The 14081-nt window shown below is 41.6% G+C and overlaps 2 protein-coding genes across 5 annotated transcripts in view; both read right to left on the minus strand.

Annotated features, from left to right (window-relative positions):
• The window catches only part of RAPGEF5 (Rap guanine nucleotide exchange factor 5), a 434425-nt gene that overhangs the window by 263702 nt on the left and 156642 nt on the right, over nt 1-14081 (minus strand). For 2 of the 4 annotated variants that reach the window (XM_084978473.1, XM_021063441.2), the window contains exon 1: nt 10846-10986. The exons of 1 other annotated variant lie outside the window; for it this stretch is intronic. The gene's annotated coding sequence lies outside the window, so the exon portion shown is untranslated. Of the gene's footprint in view, nt 1-10845; nt 10994-14081 lie in introns of those variants that run through there. One more of the 4 variants, XM_084978470.1, reaches the window with a different exon arrangement.
• TOMM7 (translocase of outer mitochondrial membrane 7) overlaps nt 10846-14081 on the minus strand; it is a 346781-nt gene continuing 343545 nt past the window's right edge. The window contains exon 4 of the transcript XR_014814214.1: nt 10846-10993. The gene's annotated coding sequence lies outside the window, so the exon portion shown is untranslated. The remainder of the gene's footprint in view (nt 10994-14081) is intronic.

Genomic DNA, 14081 nt, shown 5'->3' on the forward strand with positions numbered 1-14081 from the left:
ACAACAGCAAGGTTGACTCTGGGCAGAGAGAGGGCAAAGACAGAGGACATTCAGCAGGTATGAGTCTTTCCCTTTATTTCAATCCAACGCCGAGGATTTAAACGTAGTTGTTAATAGGCACCAAGGCCTCATGTGGGTGAGCTAAGATGAATATTTTTTGCATCGTTTTGAATTATTGAGGTAGGAAAGCGTAGGGTTGGATTCATATTTCCAAATCTCACCTAAGAGTGAAATTTCAAAGCAGGTACGGTTAACCATACTGAGGGCAATTTCTCAAAGAAATTAACAAAATGTACTTCCTTTGTGAATAAGTTTCAATTTTTCAAAATTCTGCATTTATAACCAGGCATGAAAATAACAGGTCCATGGGGTCTTTGACTATTAATCCCGCCCCCCCTCGAGGTTGCTTGGGGAACTCCCCTGTCCTAGTCAGGATGTAGGGACCCTGGAGTGAAATCCTGATGGACCCCAACTGAAGAGGACACTTAGTTAATGATTCTTCACACCTCCTTCTTGACCTGTGGGCCCCTGGGAAATTCTGCTGGTGAATTTCAGGTCTGACACTAATTTATACAGGCTTTAAAAAGGTCCTTTTCTGCCTTACAGCCTCTTCTCGGAGGAGTAAAGCATGGGAGCTGTAGCAAGAAAGAAGAGACTTGAGTGAAGGGCAGAGGAGGGGCGCCTGGGGAAATTGAACTTGGAACAAACGGATCGTCGTGGATAAGCGCGCTGTTACAGGACAGAATTAAGATGTCAGCTGCATCAGGGCACAGGCTGTCTTTCCAGTGCCAGGGGGAGCTGGTCCTCTGCTGGGAAACAGCCAGGGACTCAGTAATGAGAGAGAGGCTGAAATGCTTGCCAGACAAACAAGACAGGGAGGGGGACAGGTGCCTTGAGAGATGATAATTAGCAACGAGGGGCCAGTGGACTAGGGTAGAGGTGAAAGGCAGTCCAGCCACATGACTTTATTTACCTGTTCCTGCTGACCTCTGCAAAGTATCATACGGATGATCATTGTCTTTGACTTTATAGTGCTTGACTGGCCTATTCGTGCAGACATGATCATTTTGAAGGCTTTTTGCTTTTATTCCTTTTTTTTTTTTTAAGTTCCCTTCATATGAGCTACAGGCATAGGTTTAGCTATTGCCTAGAAAGCCTCCTGTCTGGGGTGGGGCTTCTTGGAGGGAATATCCTGAAAGCTTAAGGCAAGATGTTTGAGAAAGGTGGAGAGGGAGAGCTTGACATCGTTCTGCTGGGAGACGCCAAATGTAAATTCCGGCCACATGCTACAAACTCCGAAAAAGCTCATGAGCATTTGCAGTTGCTTATGAAACGTGCTCTTGACTTGATCAAATGACAAAGGATGTGAGCCCTGCCCATGGGTTATTTATTCCAGCAGTGAACACTCAGAGTGTCTGAGATTCTATTATCATGTGAGCCCCTGTGGACCTCAGGTTCTTTTTTTCTGCATTTAAATGAGCCTGGCGCCTTTGTATCTGTCCCGATAGGTCATATTTTTGAATGACAGAATCATCTTAGAGGCTCTGCTCTGGGCTGTCCGTAAGGGGTGGGGGAGCACGCCAATTAAGGAGGTCTGGCTCCAGCACCAAGGGTCGGCCGGCTACAGCCCATGGGCCATGTGCAGCCTGCCTCTTGATTTTTAAACAATGTTTTACCAGATAACAGCCCTGCCATTTATTATGGATTCTCTATGACTGCTTTCGAGCTATAGCAACCAAGCTGAGTTGTTGCGAGACTGGCCTACATGGTCTAGAGTATTTTCTAGATGGTCCTCTATAGACAAAAGTTGCTGACCCCTGCCCTGTGGCAGGGCCTCTTCTGCCAACATCACTGGAATGCCTGGCAGAGGGCAGGATGGAGGAGGAAGCATGACCTAAGTAGGTTCCTTGTGCCCTCCCTATGCCCAGCGATGTCCCTTTCTCTCTTTCCTCACTCTTAACATAGGAATATTTGACTCTCAGGTTCACAGAAGTGAGGGAATTATACCCTTTTATTTATTTATTTATTTATTTTTTATTTTTGTCTTTTAGGGGCTGCACCCATGGCATATGGAGGTTCCCAGGCTAGGGGTCCAATCAGAGCTGTAGCTGCTGGCCTACACCACAGCCACAGCAATGACAGATCCAAGCTGCATTTGCAACCTACACTAGAGCTCACAGCAACAACGGATCTTTAACCCACTGAGTGAGGTCAGGGATCGAACCTGCATCCTCATGGATACTAGTCAGGTTCATTAACCACTGAGCAATGACGGGAACTCCTGAATTATACTCTTCAATCCACAGCCCAGCATCCTGGGTCCATGCAAGGTCCATGGGTGGTTTGACTTTATTTCACTAAACCCTGTATGAGTTCTTCAAAATACTTGTGACATATTAGTTCCCCAGAGAAGATACAATTTTCTAAAAAGAACTTGCCACACATAAAATACAATAGGGGGCCTACTTCTGGGCATCTATATGGACAAAACTATAATTCAAAAAGCAACATGCACCCCTGTGTTCATAGCAGCATTATTCACAATAGCCAAGACATAAAAACAACCTAAATGTCCATTGACAGAGGAATGGATAAAAAAAGATGTGGTACACACACACACACACACACACACACACACACGAGAATACTACTCAGCCATAAAAAGAACAAAATAATGCCATTTGCAGCAACATGGATGCAACTAGAGATTCTGCTATTAAGTGAAGTAGGTCAGAAAACGAAAGACAAATATCATACGATATCACTTACATGTGAGCCTAAAATATGATACAAATGTACGTATTTACGAGACAGAAACAGACTCACAGACATAGAGAACAGACTTAGGGTGGCCAAGGGGGAGGGGGAGGGAGCAGGATGGACTGGGAGTTTGGGATTTGTATATCAACCTATTACATTTAGAATGGATAAGCAATGAGTCCTACTGTATAGCACAGGGAACTATAGCCAGTCTCCTTGGACAGACCATGATGGAAAGGAATATAAAAAAGAATGTATCTATACACACACACACGTGTGTAACTGAGTCACTTTGCTATACAGCAGAAATTGGCACAACATTGTAAATCAACTATAATAAAAAGTATGGCACAAATGAACCTATTTACAAAATAGAAACAGTCTCATAGACATAGAGAACAGACTTGTGGTTGCCAAGGGGGAGGGAGGAAGGAGGGGGATGGACTGGGAGTTTGGGTTTAGTAGATGCAAACTATTACATTTAGAATGGATAAGCAATGAAGTCCTGCTGTATAGCACAGGGAACTACATCCAATCTCTTGGGATAGACCGTGATGGAAAAGAATATAAGAGACAACAGAGTTTACATAATTCAATAGGAGTGTTGAAGTTCTTTACCTACGCTGGGGTCAAACTTAATCCTGAGGCCATATTTCTGATAAGCATTCCACATATTCTGTACTGACCACACCCACACCCTACAAGCTCATCTGTGGCCAACCAGACATGGTCTGTGCTGGGTCCTGATCAAAAATCCAAGGTTTCGGGTTTTGCAGAGGATAGAAACTCAGGCGGGCTTACCCTGAAAGAGGCAAGAAAGAGCCAGAACAGTGTTAGTCCCCAACAGCTGCTGGATCAGCTTCACTAACACAACTGTGAGATAAACCTAAAAGGACCATAGTTCTCTCTTCCATTCCCAGGTCTTATGCTTGGTTGATATGTTCGGTTCATAAGCCTTCCTGACTCTTAGGCTCCCCAATGTCTTGGAAGTTGGACAGTGTGCTGAACAGGGAATTCTGGCCATTTGCCAATAAATGGTGTTTGATCCATGATTTTGTGTTAAACTCAAAGGAAGAGTATTCAACTTTGACCAATCATTATTTGCACGCAATATTGTAAATAGTTTCCTGGCCAAAGCTTTTAATCTCAACTATCATGAAAATACGTATTTTTCATGTTACTTTTTATATTGTTAGGAAAAAAAGAACTGTGTCTTTTCACATTTGATACTTTTCTTTTTTCTTTTTTTTAAATTCTTTTTAGGGCCACACCCACATCATGTGGAGGTTCCCAGGCTAGGAGTCAAATTGGAGCTGTAGCCTCTGGCCTACACCACAGCCATGGCAACACAGAATTTGAGCCACACCTGCGACCTACCACAGCTCACAGCAATGCTGGATCCTTAACCCACTGAACGAGGCCAGGGATTGAACCTGCATCCTCATGGATGCTAGTCAGATTCATTTCCATTAAGCCACGATGGGAACTCCTGATGCTTTTCTAAAACAAGTGTAGGCAAGATATAATAGACTATTGATCTGCATGTACATTTATAGTAATATTTGAATTGTAATGATGTTAATGTTATCAGACTCCTAATAGAGATCCAGAGAGCTTTTGTGGAGCACTTAATGCACCATTCAAATTACTACTCTTTGCTCCTGTGAGAATTAACATATATCTCTTCTATCGAAGGAAGCCTTGGTTACTCCATAATGTTCCTACTGTGTCTGAGACACCCTCATCCACCCACCTTTTTCCCTCTTTCAGTAACAATTTGTTTCAAATTAGCTAACTGAGAAGAACGTGCCCCCTGACGTGACCAATGGGAAGTGGACAGATGTACCACCTGCGTTAGGGATAAATAGGGGGTTCTTCCTTTTTTGTAGGTTTCTTCCTTTTTGAGCACTTGTGCCCTTCCGCAGAAGTAGAGTCTTGTAGCGATCTCCCTGTGTTCATGTGTCTTACTTTCCGACACTGATGATCTGAGCCAGGGTCACTTTTCCCCAACACTTCCCACACCACCCCCAAATGTTAGGGCAATCCTAATTTATATTTAGGGCAGACTATCAATACCATTGAGAGGGGACTGTGATGAATTGAAAAGGGGGCTGATTTGCTGCAGGATATGATGACGTGATCTTTTTTATTGGCCCAGAGGCTGGGATGGTGGCAATGGACAGTAGCCCAGGGCTTCAGCATGGCCACAACTTCTAAAGTGCCCCTATGGTGTCCAGACCAATGCTGATGGCAATTCTGTTCCTTAAAGAAGGGCTCTTGACAGTCCATAATTCATCGCTTCTGTGCCTAATCAATACCACCTTCAACTCAATTTCCTCAATTTGCAACTTGGAATGGAGGACCTGTAGTTCATCTTATGGCTGATTTTTTTTTTTTTTATCTGAACAATATCCCCCTGCCAGAAAGCATGCACACACAAAACCAAGCTTGTCAGAGTAAGATAACTTAGGCTACCTCTCTGCCTTTCTGTCTCTTTACGCATCTGAATCCTACCCACACACATCTCAGCAATGCAGATAGACAAGCAATCTTTCCAATTTGCAATTAACAAAGGTTAAAAGAACCTTGCTGAAATTTAATCTAGGAAGAGCTATACTTCTAGTTTGTAGCTAAAGAGGTTGTACACTTATTAAATTGAAGTGCCTAACAGGATTAAAGCAAAAACTTCCATGAAGGGAAACATCTAGGATGCATCAGTGAAGAAAGCATGAAACAAAACAAAGGTCACTTAAAAAAAACTTTTTTAGGATAAATAGTCACAAGAGTGAAGATTTTCACACAGGAGATGACTATTCATATAATCCTAATTAGGTATCTTTTTAGAAAACAACTTTGAACAAGAGACCACTTCACTGTCACTGCAGAATCCAAGCACTTGGTAAAGAGGGCAGCGGTCAGCCACGGGTTCTTTCTGTCCAGAAGCTGTTCTGCTAATAAATCTTCCTCCCCTTTCCTGCCTCCATCCCCAGCACATGTTCCAGGGTTTAGTCAACTTCTTCGAGCTGCCTTAACCGTGTATCTTCTGCTATTTGTCATCTCCCCACCCACATTCAAAAGTCATGAAATGTCAACTGTCACTTTTTTTTTTTTAGAAAACCAAAGGAATTATAACTTCATGTCAGCCAGGCCTAATAAACTTTTTGAGAACTTAGATGATAGGCACAAGGGATATCCCCAATAGCATTTTCCTAGGGGAAAAAAACTATACACCGAACATGCTGAAATTTCTTAAGCTGAAAGACACAGAGACTTCATAACTAACTCAAAGTAATTTTTATTTAAAAAATGAAGTCTAATTTATGAGTCATAACTTTCATCAATATAGAAGTTTATTATTTTTCCACATTTGCTTTTTAAAATGTACTTACTGGAGTTCCTGTCTTGGCTCAGTAGTAATGAATCTAACTAGTATCCAAGGGGACACAGGTTCAATCCCCAGCCTTGCTCAGTGGGTTGAGGATCCAGTTGCTGTCAACTGTGGTGTAGGTCACAGACACAGCTCGGATCTGGCATTGCTATGGCTGTGGTATAGACCGTTGGCTACAGCTCAGATCCAACCCCTAGCCTGGGAACTTCCATGTGCTATGGGTGCAGCCCTAAAAAGACAAAATAATAATAATAATAATAAATTTAAAAATAAAACATGCTTACTGATTTCATTCATATCTACACTTTAACAAAGCAAATAAGAAACCAATTTACTTCACCATACCTTAAGCTTTCAGATTGAGAATTGCAGAGTCTCTTAAAAATCTCAAGACTGTTATGTTCAAAAGGATTGGTCTAGATTGAGAGGCAACATGAGAAACAAAACATTTCTTTGTGCCCATTGACACTGTTTTGGATATAAGCCACCAGGCTGTTGGATCATCCTCCTCTCTCCCTCCCATTCTGCCTTGTCTCCACCCAGAACCCTTTGGGTTGTTTTTTTTTTTTTTTTTTTTTTTTTTTTGTCATTACCGAACTCTGGCAGAGAAACAAAATATATGTCTGAAATTCACAAGCAATGAATGGTTAATATAATGCTTGGAGTTGGGTATGGGGTTTCCTTAGCATTGACTGTCATGAGGAAACTGCCATTTCTCTGACTCTGATTTAACCTCAGCCTGTAAGGACGGCTAGCCAGTAACCTCTATCTGGCTCCCAGCTAATCCTAACTGAGCCCAAAGGTCAGAAGAACCCAGACTGAGTTTATGAGAATATCTTCTCTTCATATTTCTTACTCAGATTATTTACCAGTGGATATGGTTAGAAAGCAGCTCTACATTAAAATACTGTAGAACATTCCTTTAGAAATCAACATATTAATATTAACATACTAATATCTAAATAGTAAATTATCTTCAAAGATGCTAGAATATAAGCTTCTAGAGGGGCAGAGTTTCTTATTTGTTTGTTCACCAACATATCCCAAGAGACCAGAATAGTGTTTGTATATGTTAAGAGCTGAATAAATATTCATTGATCAAATGAATGAAGTTAGAAGATAAGTTTCAGCTAAGTGTATTTAGGAGTCTATTTTGGGGAAGTGGGAATAATGAGGCAGTTAGAATCAACTGTGAAAAGAGATAACATTGACTCCAAATAGAGATCACTCTTTGAGAGGGTTTGCTTTTCAAAAGGGTTACACTTTCCTTTTAAATGTAACTAACTCACAGAAATCCTGGCTGACCAAGGAGACATTAGAGAAACAAAAGCAGAACCATTTTAATCTGCATGTCTGAATTTTTCTAATTCTAAAATTCACCTAACAGTTATCTTTTCCTGTGCAAAAACTTTACTTGCAGAAAATAAATTTAGTGAACACTGTATTTCCAACTTTGAGTTTTTCTTCAAAAACTTTTTCTTACAAACTATTATTAGCAACTACAACTTGTATATGTGAAAAACTAGCAACCAAAGGCTTTTTTTCTGCTTTATTTTTGTTTTTCCGTGGTGCTTAGCCTTGGTTATTGTGAGGCCCAGGCTCTACTATTTGATATCTAAGAACCACTATAGAGACACCCCTGCATTTCCATGACAACCAGCAACCCAGGGATATACCCCCACTCAGCCACTGGAAAACTGTGCTCTTTGAAAAGTCAGGATGTATCTCAATTTCACCATCTGTAAAATGAGTTTAAATCCATCATCTGCCTATGTGAGCTGAAATAGTCATGATATGAAAATCTTTAAAAAAGTTATAAGGTAGGAGTTCCCACTACAGCACAGTGTCTGACTGCATTGGCTTGGGCGGCTGCAGAGGTGTGAGTTTGATTCCCTGCCTGGTGCAGTGGGTTAAAGGATTTGATGCTGCCCTAGCTACAGCGCAGTTGCAGCCGTGGCTCAGATTCAATTCCTGAGCAAGGAACTTCCATAAGCCATGGGTACGAGCATAAAAACATTTTTTTAAAATAAATTATAAAGCAAACAGGAATTGCAAGCAAAAAATGCATGATATAGTTGGACCTATATATTGGTGCAATACTTTCATTCCTGCCCTCAACACAACTGAGAGAACAGATTATTCTGATGATGTATTTTGGAAAATTCTTGCATATAATCGCCTGCCTTCTGCAGCTCTGATGGAACCCATCAAGAAGGCAGTTTGGTTCAATATCGGTCTGCCAATTAGTAATTACTCCCCAAATAAGCTAATCTCTCTAGGCTCCAATTTCTCCACCTGCAATTTGGGAATAAGGAACAGAATTGCTCTAAAGTAAGGGAAAATAGTGTGGAGTGATTTTTAAGAGGAATAATAACAGCGTATTATTTGCATACTTGTTTTTTGCAGATCTGAGATTCATACTCAGGTCTTCTAATTTCAGATATAGTACCCCCCTTTTTTAATTCCAGACTTACATTTATCCTTATTCTTAAGTAAACTCGATGTCTATCTCATGTGTATGGAGAAAATATCTGTGATATTTTGGCATAGTAAATAGCATGTCTTATTAAAAATATCCTCAAGACCTCACCCTTGAGACAAGTTGTAATTGAAGAGACCATATACAGATTTCTTTCTTTTCTTTCTTTTTCTTTCTTTCTTTCTTTTTTCTTTTTTTGCTTCTTAGGGATGCAACCATGGCATATGGAAATTCCCAGACTAGGGGTCAAATTGGAGCTGTAGCCACTGGCCTATGCTACACCAATTTGGGATCCAAGCTGCATCTGCAACCAACACCACAGCTCACGGCAATGCTAGATCCTTAACTCACTGAGCAAGGCCAGGGATCGAACCTGCATCCTTATGGATGCTAGTCAGATTCATTTCCACTGAGCCATGACAGCCTCCAGGAGGACTTCTGATACAATACGCATCGGCTTCCCAGGATGCAGGGTAGGATGGGGTAACAAGGAGATGATATGTGGAAAGATAAATGGGAAAAACCATTCTGATATAGGGCTGCGTCCTTGGCATATGGGGGTTCCTAGGCTAGGGGTCTAATCGGAGCTGCAGCTGCCAGCCTACACCACAGCAAAGCGGGATTTGAGCCACATCTGTGACCTACCCCCACAGCTCATGGCAACACTAGATCCTTAACCCACTGAGCAAGGCCAGGGATGGAAACCACAACCTCATGGTTACTAGTCGGATTCGTTTCCACTGCACCACAATGGGAACTCCCCCATTATGATATTTTAATGACTACTTTATATCCATCACAAAGTCTAGGATGAAGCTGGGCTCATGGTAGATCATAAATGCTTATAAAACTTGACATTTCTTTTTGCCTGGTGTCTTAGTGAAAAAGTTGAGATTAAGCTTGTGAACTACCTAAATTTACCTATAGCTTCAAATAGTTAATATGAATAACCAGTCATAGACCCACCCCTGCCATGAGAGACAATTGTTTTGCCTTTCCAGTTGGCACAAAGGCCACAACATCAACTCTTCCTCTCACGGTTAGTGCACAGGGCCAATAAATGGATAACTGTTGAAGCTGGGAGCTGGGTGCATACTCTCTCTACTTTTGTGTATATTTGAAATTTTCTCTAATAAAACATTAATTAAAATAAAAATAACAGCCACCACCACTGACCATGTGAGGGAAGGGACCACCCATGGTCTTAAATACCCATCTGGTTCTTGCATTGGGTAATTAACTTGGAATTTATGGGTAACTGTTATTGGATTTGTCTTTTTAACTTATACAATTAATTCTGCAAAGACTAATGCTTAAGGCATTTTTTTATGTTTATGATCTATAAACATAAATTATATTATAGGTCATTTTATATGGTGATTTTAAGTTGTGCCACTTATTTGGTGAGTGCACAAAATAACATTGAGATAGCATTTAAAGACCTCCTATAATTACACTGAAACATCTTTCCCAGAGTTACTGAAATCCGTGGCAAATTTTGCTTCCAGATACATAAAGTACTAGAAAAGTAGCCAAAAAAGAGACATGGACTCAACACGCTGCCAAAAATAATAATAGAACTTTAAATGTTAAACAGTTTTTTAAAAAGCTCTTCTCTGGAATGAAACGAATTTACTCAAGTTGTTTTTCCTTCCATCCTCCTGCTTCTCGTTATAGATGTGCCTTTCCACGACTTCCTGGTGGGCCTCGTGCTACTGAGTCAGCTGGCTGCAGCTGTCTCATATGGGTATGTGGAGCTGGTGGCAAGTGAGATGGAGAGTGGAATGGACACTGAGCACTTTAGGAGATTTTAAATAGGAAAAATATTGAGGAGCACTGAGTTGCCATCAAGACGGCAAGTCTCTCGCCCTTCCTCTCTCCATAGGCACCATGAAATGTACTTGATGATTGAGGCCAGAATTGACCTATTTGTGAGAACAGACTTGGGGGCGCCAAGGGGGAAGGATCTGGGCGAAGGATGGAGTGGGAAGCTGGAGGTAGGAGATGTGAGCTGTGAAACATGGAGGGGATAATCAACAAAGCCTTGATGCATAGAACAGAGAACTGTATTCAATAGCCTATGATAAACCATCATGGAAAAGAATATTTAAAAAGAGTAGACATATGTGTATGACAATCATTTTGCTGTGCAGCAGAATTGACAGAACACTGTAAATCAACAATACTTCAATAAAAAAATAAACTTTTAAAAGCTGACCTATTTGCTTTGCTTCTTCAGTGAAAAAAGAAGATCCAGGATTGTCCTCTGGTTGGCATCATACTCTTCGAAGCACAAGTTATTTCCTGTTGCAAAGGCTTTGCAGGCCACGTGATGGGGAAGGGCAAGAGTCATTTTTCCATCATCACTGCGAAAAGAGTATCAGGACATTTCATTCCAAACCATCCCCCTAAGTCTGCTTGCCCCTCTTCACATGCTTAAAGAAAGACCATGAAAGGAGCCAAGACATAGCAATGGATGGAGTGATCTCTCAGGTCCAACCGGTTCAGCCTGGATCCTTGTGATCCTCCCCCAGTGTGGGCCACTCAGGGCTTTCCTTTAGGGACATGTTCTGAGGTCAAGCCCAGATTTCAATCATTTCCCGTAATTTTAGGAGGAGATATTTAATGTCACAATTTCTAAGCATGTAACACTAATTCCTGTTTTTGAAACTTTAATAATGAAAAAATAAAGAACACAAGGTATATAAAGGCTGCAGCACATATACCGAAAGTCCATGAATATTAGTTCTTATGGATGATTATCCTCACAATGAATATGACAAACTTAGTTCCACATTACTTATTATTATTATTATTATTATTATTATTGCTTTTTTTAGGGCCACACCTGCACCATATGGAAGTTCCCAGACTATGGGTTGAATCGGAGCTACAGCTGCCAGCCTGCACCACAGCTACAGCAATGCGGGATCCAAGCTGGGTCTGTGACCTACACCACAGCTCATGGCAACGCCAGATTCTTGACCCACTGAGTGAGGCCAGGGATCGAACCTGCAATCTTATGGATTCTAGTCGGGTTTGTTAACTGCTATGCAATGACTGGAACTCCCCACATTACTTATTCATTCATTTAGTGAACAGTTACTGAGCACATGCTATGTGTCAAGCATTGCTGTTGGTCTGTAGGGAATGCGGCAGCATACAAGCAAGGCAAAGTCCCCACCCTTCCCCCCAACTTCTGGGAGGGATGATAGACAATAAATTGTTAAATTAAGGCATTTCACTTAATAATTGCCATGAATAAATAAAGCAAGACCATAGGGATAGAGAATGACTGTGGGCATCAGGATAGGGAGGGAAGTTGATTCTAGACAGAGTGACCAAGGAAAGCTTCACCCAAACTTGGATGATAATGTGGAGCCTGCCTGCAAAGAGTCCCAGGTGGAGCATCACAGGTAGAGGAAGCAGCAGGAGCAAAGGCCCTGAGGTGACCCCCATTTCAATGGCATCACCATAGGCAGGGGATGCTGAGCTGCACTCCTCTGTGCTCTCCTGTTAATAGGTTCCATTTTTAAGGCATCCGAGAGTACTTGACCTGCACTCAGAATAAACTGCCACCAGGAGAACCATGGTACTTTGGCGAGAACTAACCCATTTACACAAATGGTGAAGACATTTTAGTTGAACCAATGAGAACTGTCTCCTTGAAACAGCATTGCTGATGTCACTGTTGCACATTTTCTTTGGAGAACCCGCTTTTGATCTGGGGACCAGGCCCATGACTCACTGCTATGTGAATTCACTGATCTCAGAACCAAAGGATTAGGTGGGATGGCTTCTGCTCTGCCAGTGCCCTGCTGTGAGCTCTTGAACAAGTTGCTTACTTAGTTTGTTCCTGTGTACAACAAGGGGAATGGCTTAGACCAGTGCATCTGAAATGTATCCAGGCCCCTGGGGATTTTGTTACATATAGACTCTGATTCCATTAGTCTGGGGTGGGGCCTGAAGTTCTGCATTTCTTTCTTTCTTCCTTTCTTTTTTTTTTAATGACCACACCTGTGTGTATGGAAGTTTATGGGCTAGGGGATGAATTGGAGCTGCAGCTGCTGGACTATGCACAGCAATGCCAGATCTGAACTGCATCCATGACATACGCTGCAGCTGGGGACAACACTGGATCCTTAACCCATTGAATGAGACCAGGGATTCAACCCGCACTCTCATGGATACTAGTCAGGTTCTTAACCTGCTAAGCCACAATGGGAACTCTCTGAGGTTCTGCATTTCTAACCAGCTCTAAGGTAGCGCTGATGCTGCCAGTCCCTGGACAAGACTTTTGAGTAGCAGGAGTTTAGATGCTCTTTGAAGTGCCTTCTAGGGCTCTTGTGTTGTAGGCTAATTATGACTTTAAGCCCTTGACAGAATCACTGATGTACAGCAGCTACCTATGCATTTTAGGGCAGAGACCAGTGAAACTCCTTATCACTTATCAAATCCAATATGACAAAATGAGGAAGCTTCAATTTCATAAGTGTGCCACATTCAGGCTGAAATGGAATGGTGAGTTTCTCAGAATAAGCAATAATAAAGGTGCATATTACTTTAAGTGACATTTTTAATTAATGAATGCAATATTTGGGTAATATGTTTTAAAAATTACACAAAGTTCCACAGAGCTGTGGAAGTTCAATGAAGGATGTTATTGCTGATTTTACCTTAATTACCCTTATGGGTTTCTCTTTGAGGGGTTATTAAGCAGGTGAAAAAAACCCAAAAACCAAACCCAGATTCTTACAATTTAAACAATCCCTCAACTCATCACAGCAAGATGAGCTGACACCTTGGCTTTTTATCTCCCAAAGATGGGACTGAAGTGGGCAGTTTCCCAGGGTTTGTCTCTAACAGGCAATGCAAAGTGGAAGCAAAAAGCTGTCTCAGGAAACTACTAGCCTGGTTAAAGAGACTGCTCCACTATCGAAAGCAGAAAAGAAAGTGGGTATACTGTCATAGTGATCATGATGGCTTACATTTGAATGTGGCCTCAAAGTGTTTTCAAGAAGTGACTCTGCTTAGTAACATTTCATGACCAAGGAGACTGCAGGCTAAAGAGAGCGACAAACTGATAACTGGTAGAACCAGGTCTAAATACAAGTCTTCTCTTCAGTGTAATTTTCAGTATGGAAATAACGTCACAATTACAGGACACTAACCTAGTCTCTACAAACTTTCCCAAGCTCATAGAGCATGGTACATGGAGGAAGAACCAAAAACCTGTCCAGTTCTGTGGGCGCTTGGAGTGACAACCCTCATTGCTGAGTCTGCTATCTATATTTCACAGAAAGTCCCCTGGGGACAGATTGAGCCCAGACAAGATGCCAATAAATGGTGTAATGGAATAACTAGAAGCATTTCATTCATCTTTCAAGGTTTCTTCTATCAGACATCAGTCCAAGGGACCATGATGTTATGGAGCACCCATCAGAGGAGAAGAAA

The sequence above is a fragment of the Sus scrofa genome, chromosome 9 (assembly GCF_054392235.1).
Source record: "Sus scrofa isolate SSC_HxYL_T2T_F1_AM1 chromosome 9, Sscrofa_HxYL_maternal_Yorkshire_Landrace_v2.0, whole genome shotgun sequence".
Taxonomy (NCBI): domain Eukaryota; kingdom Metazoa; phylum Chordata; class Mammalia; order Artiodactyla; family Suidae; genus Sus; species Sus scrofa.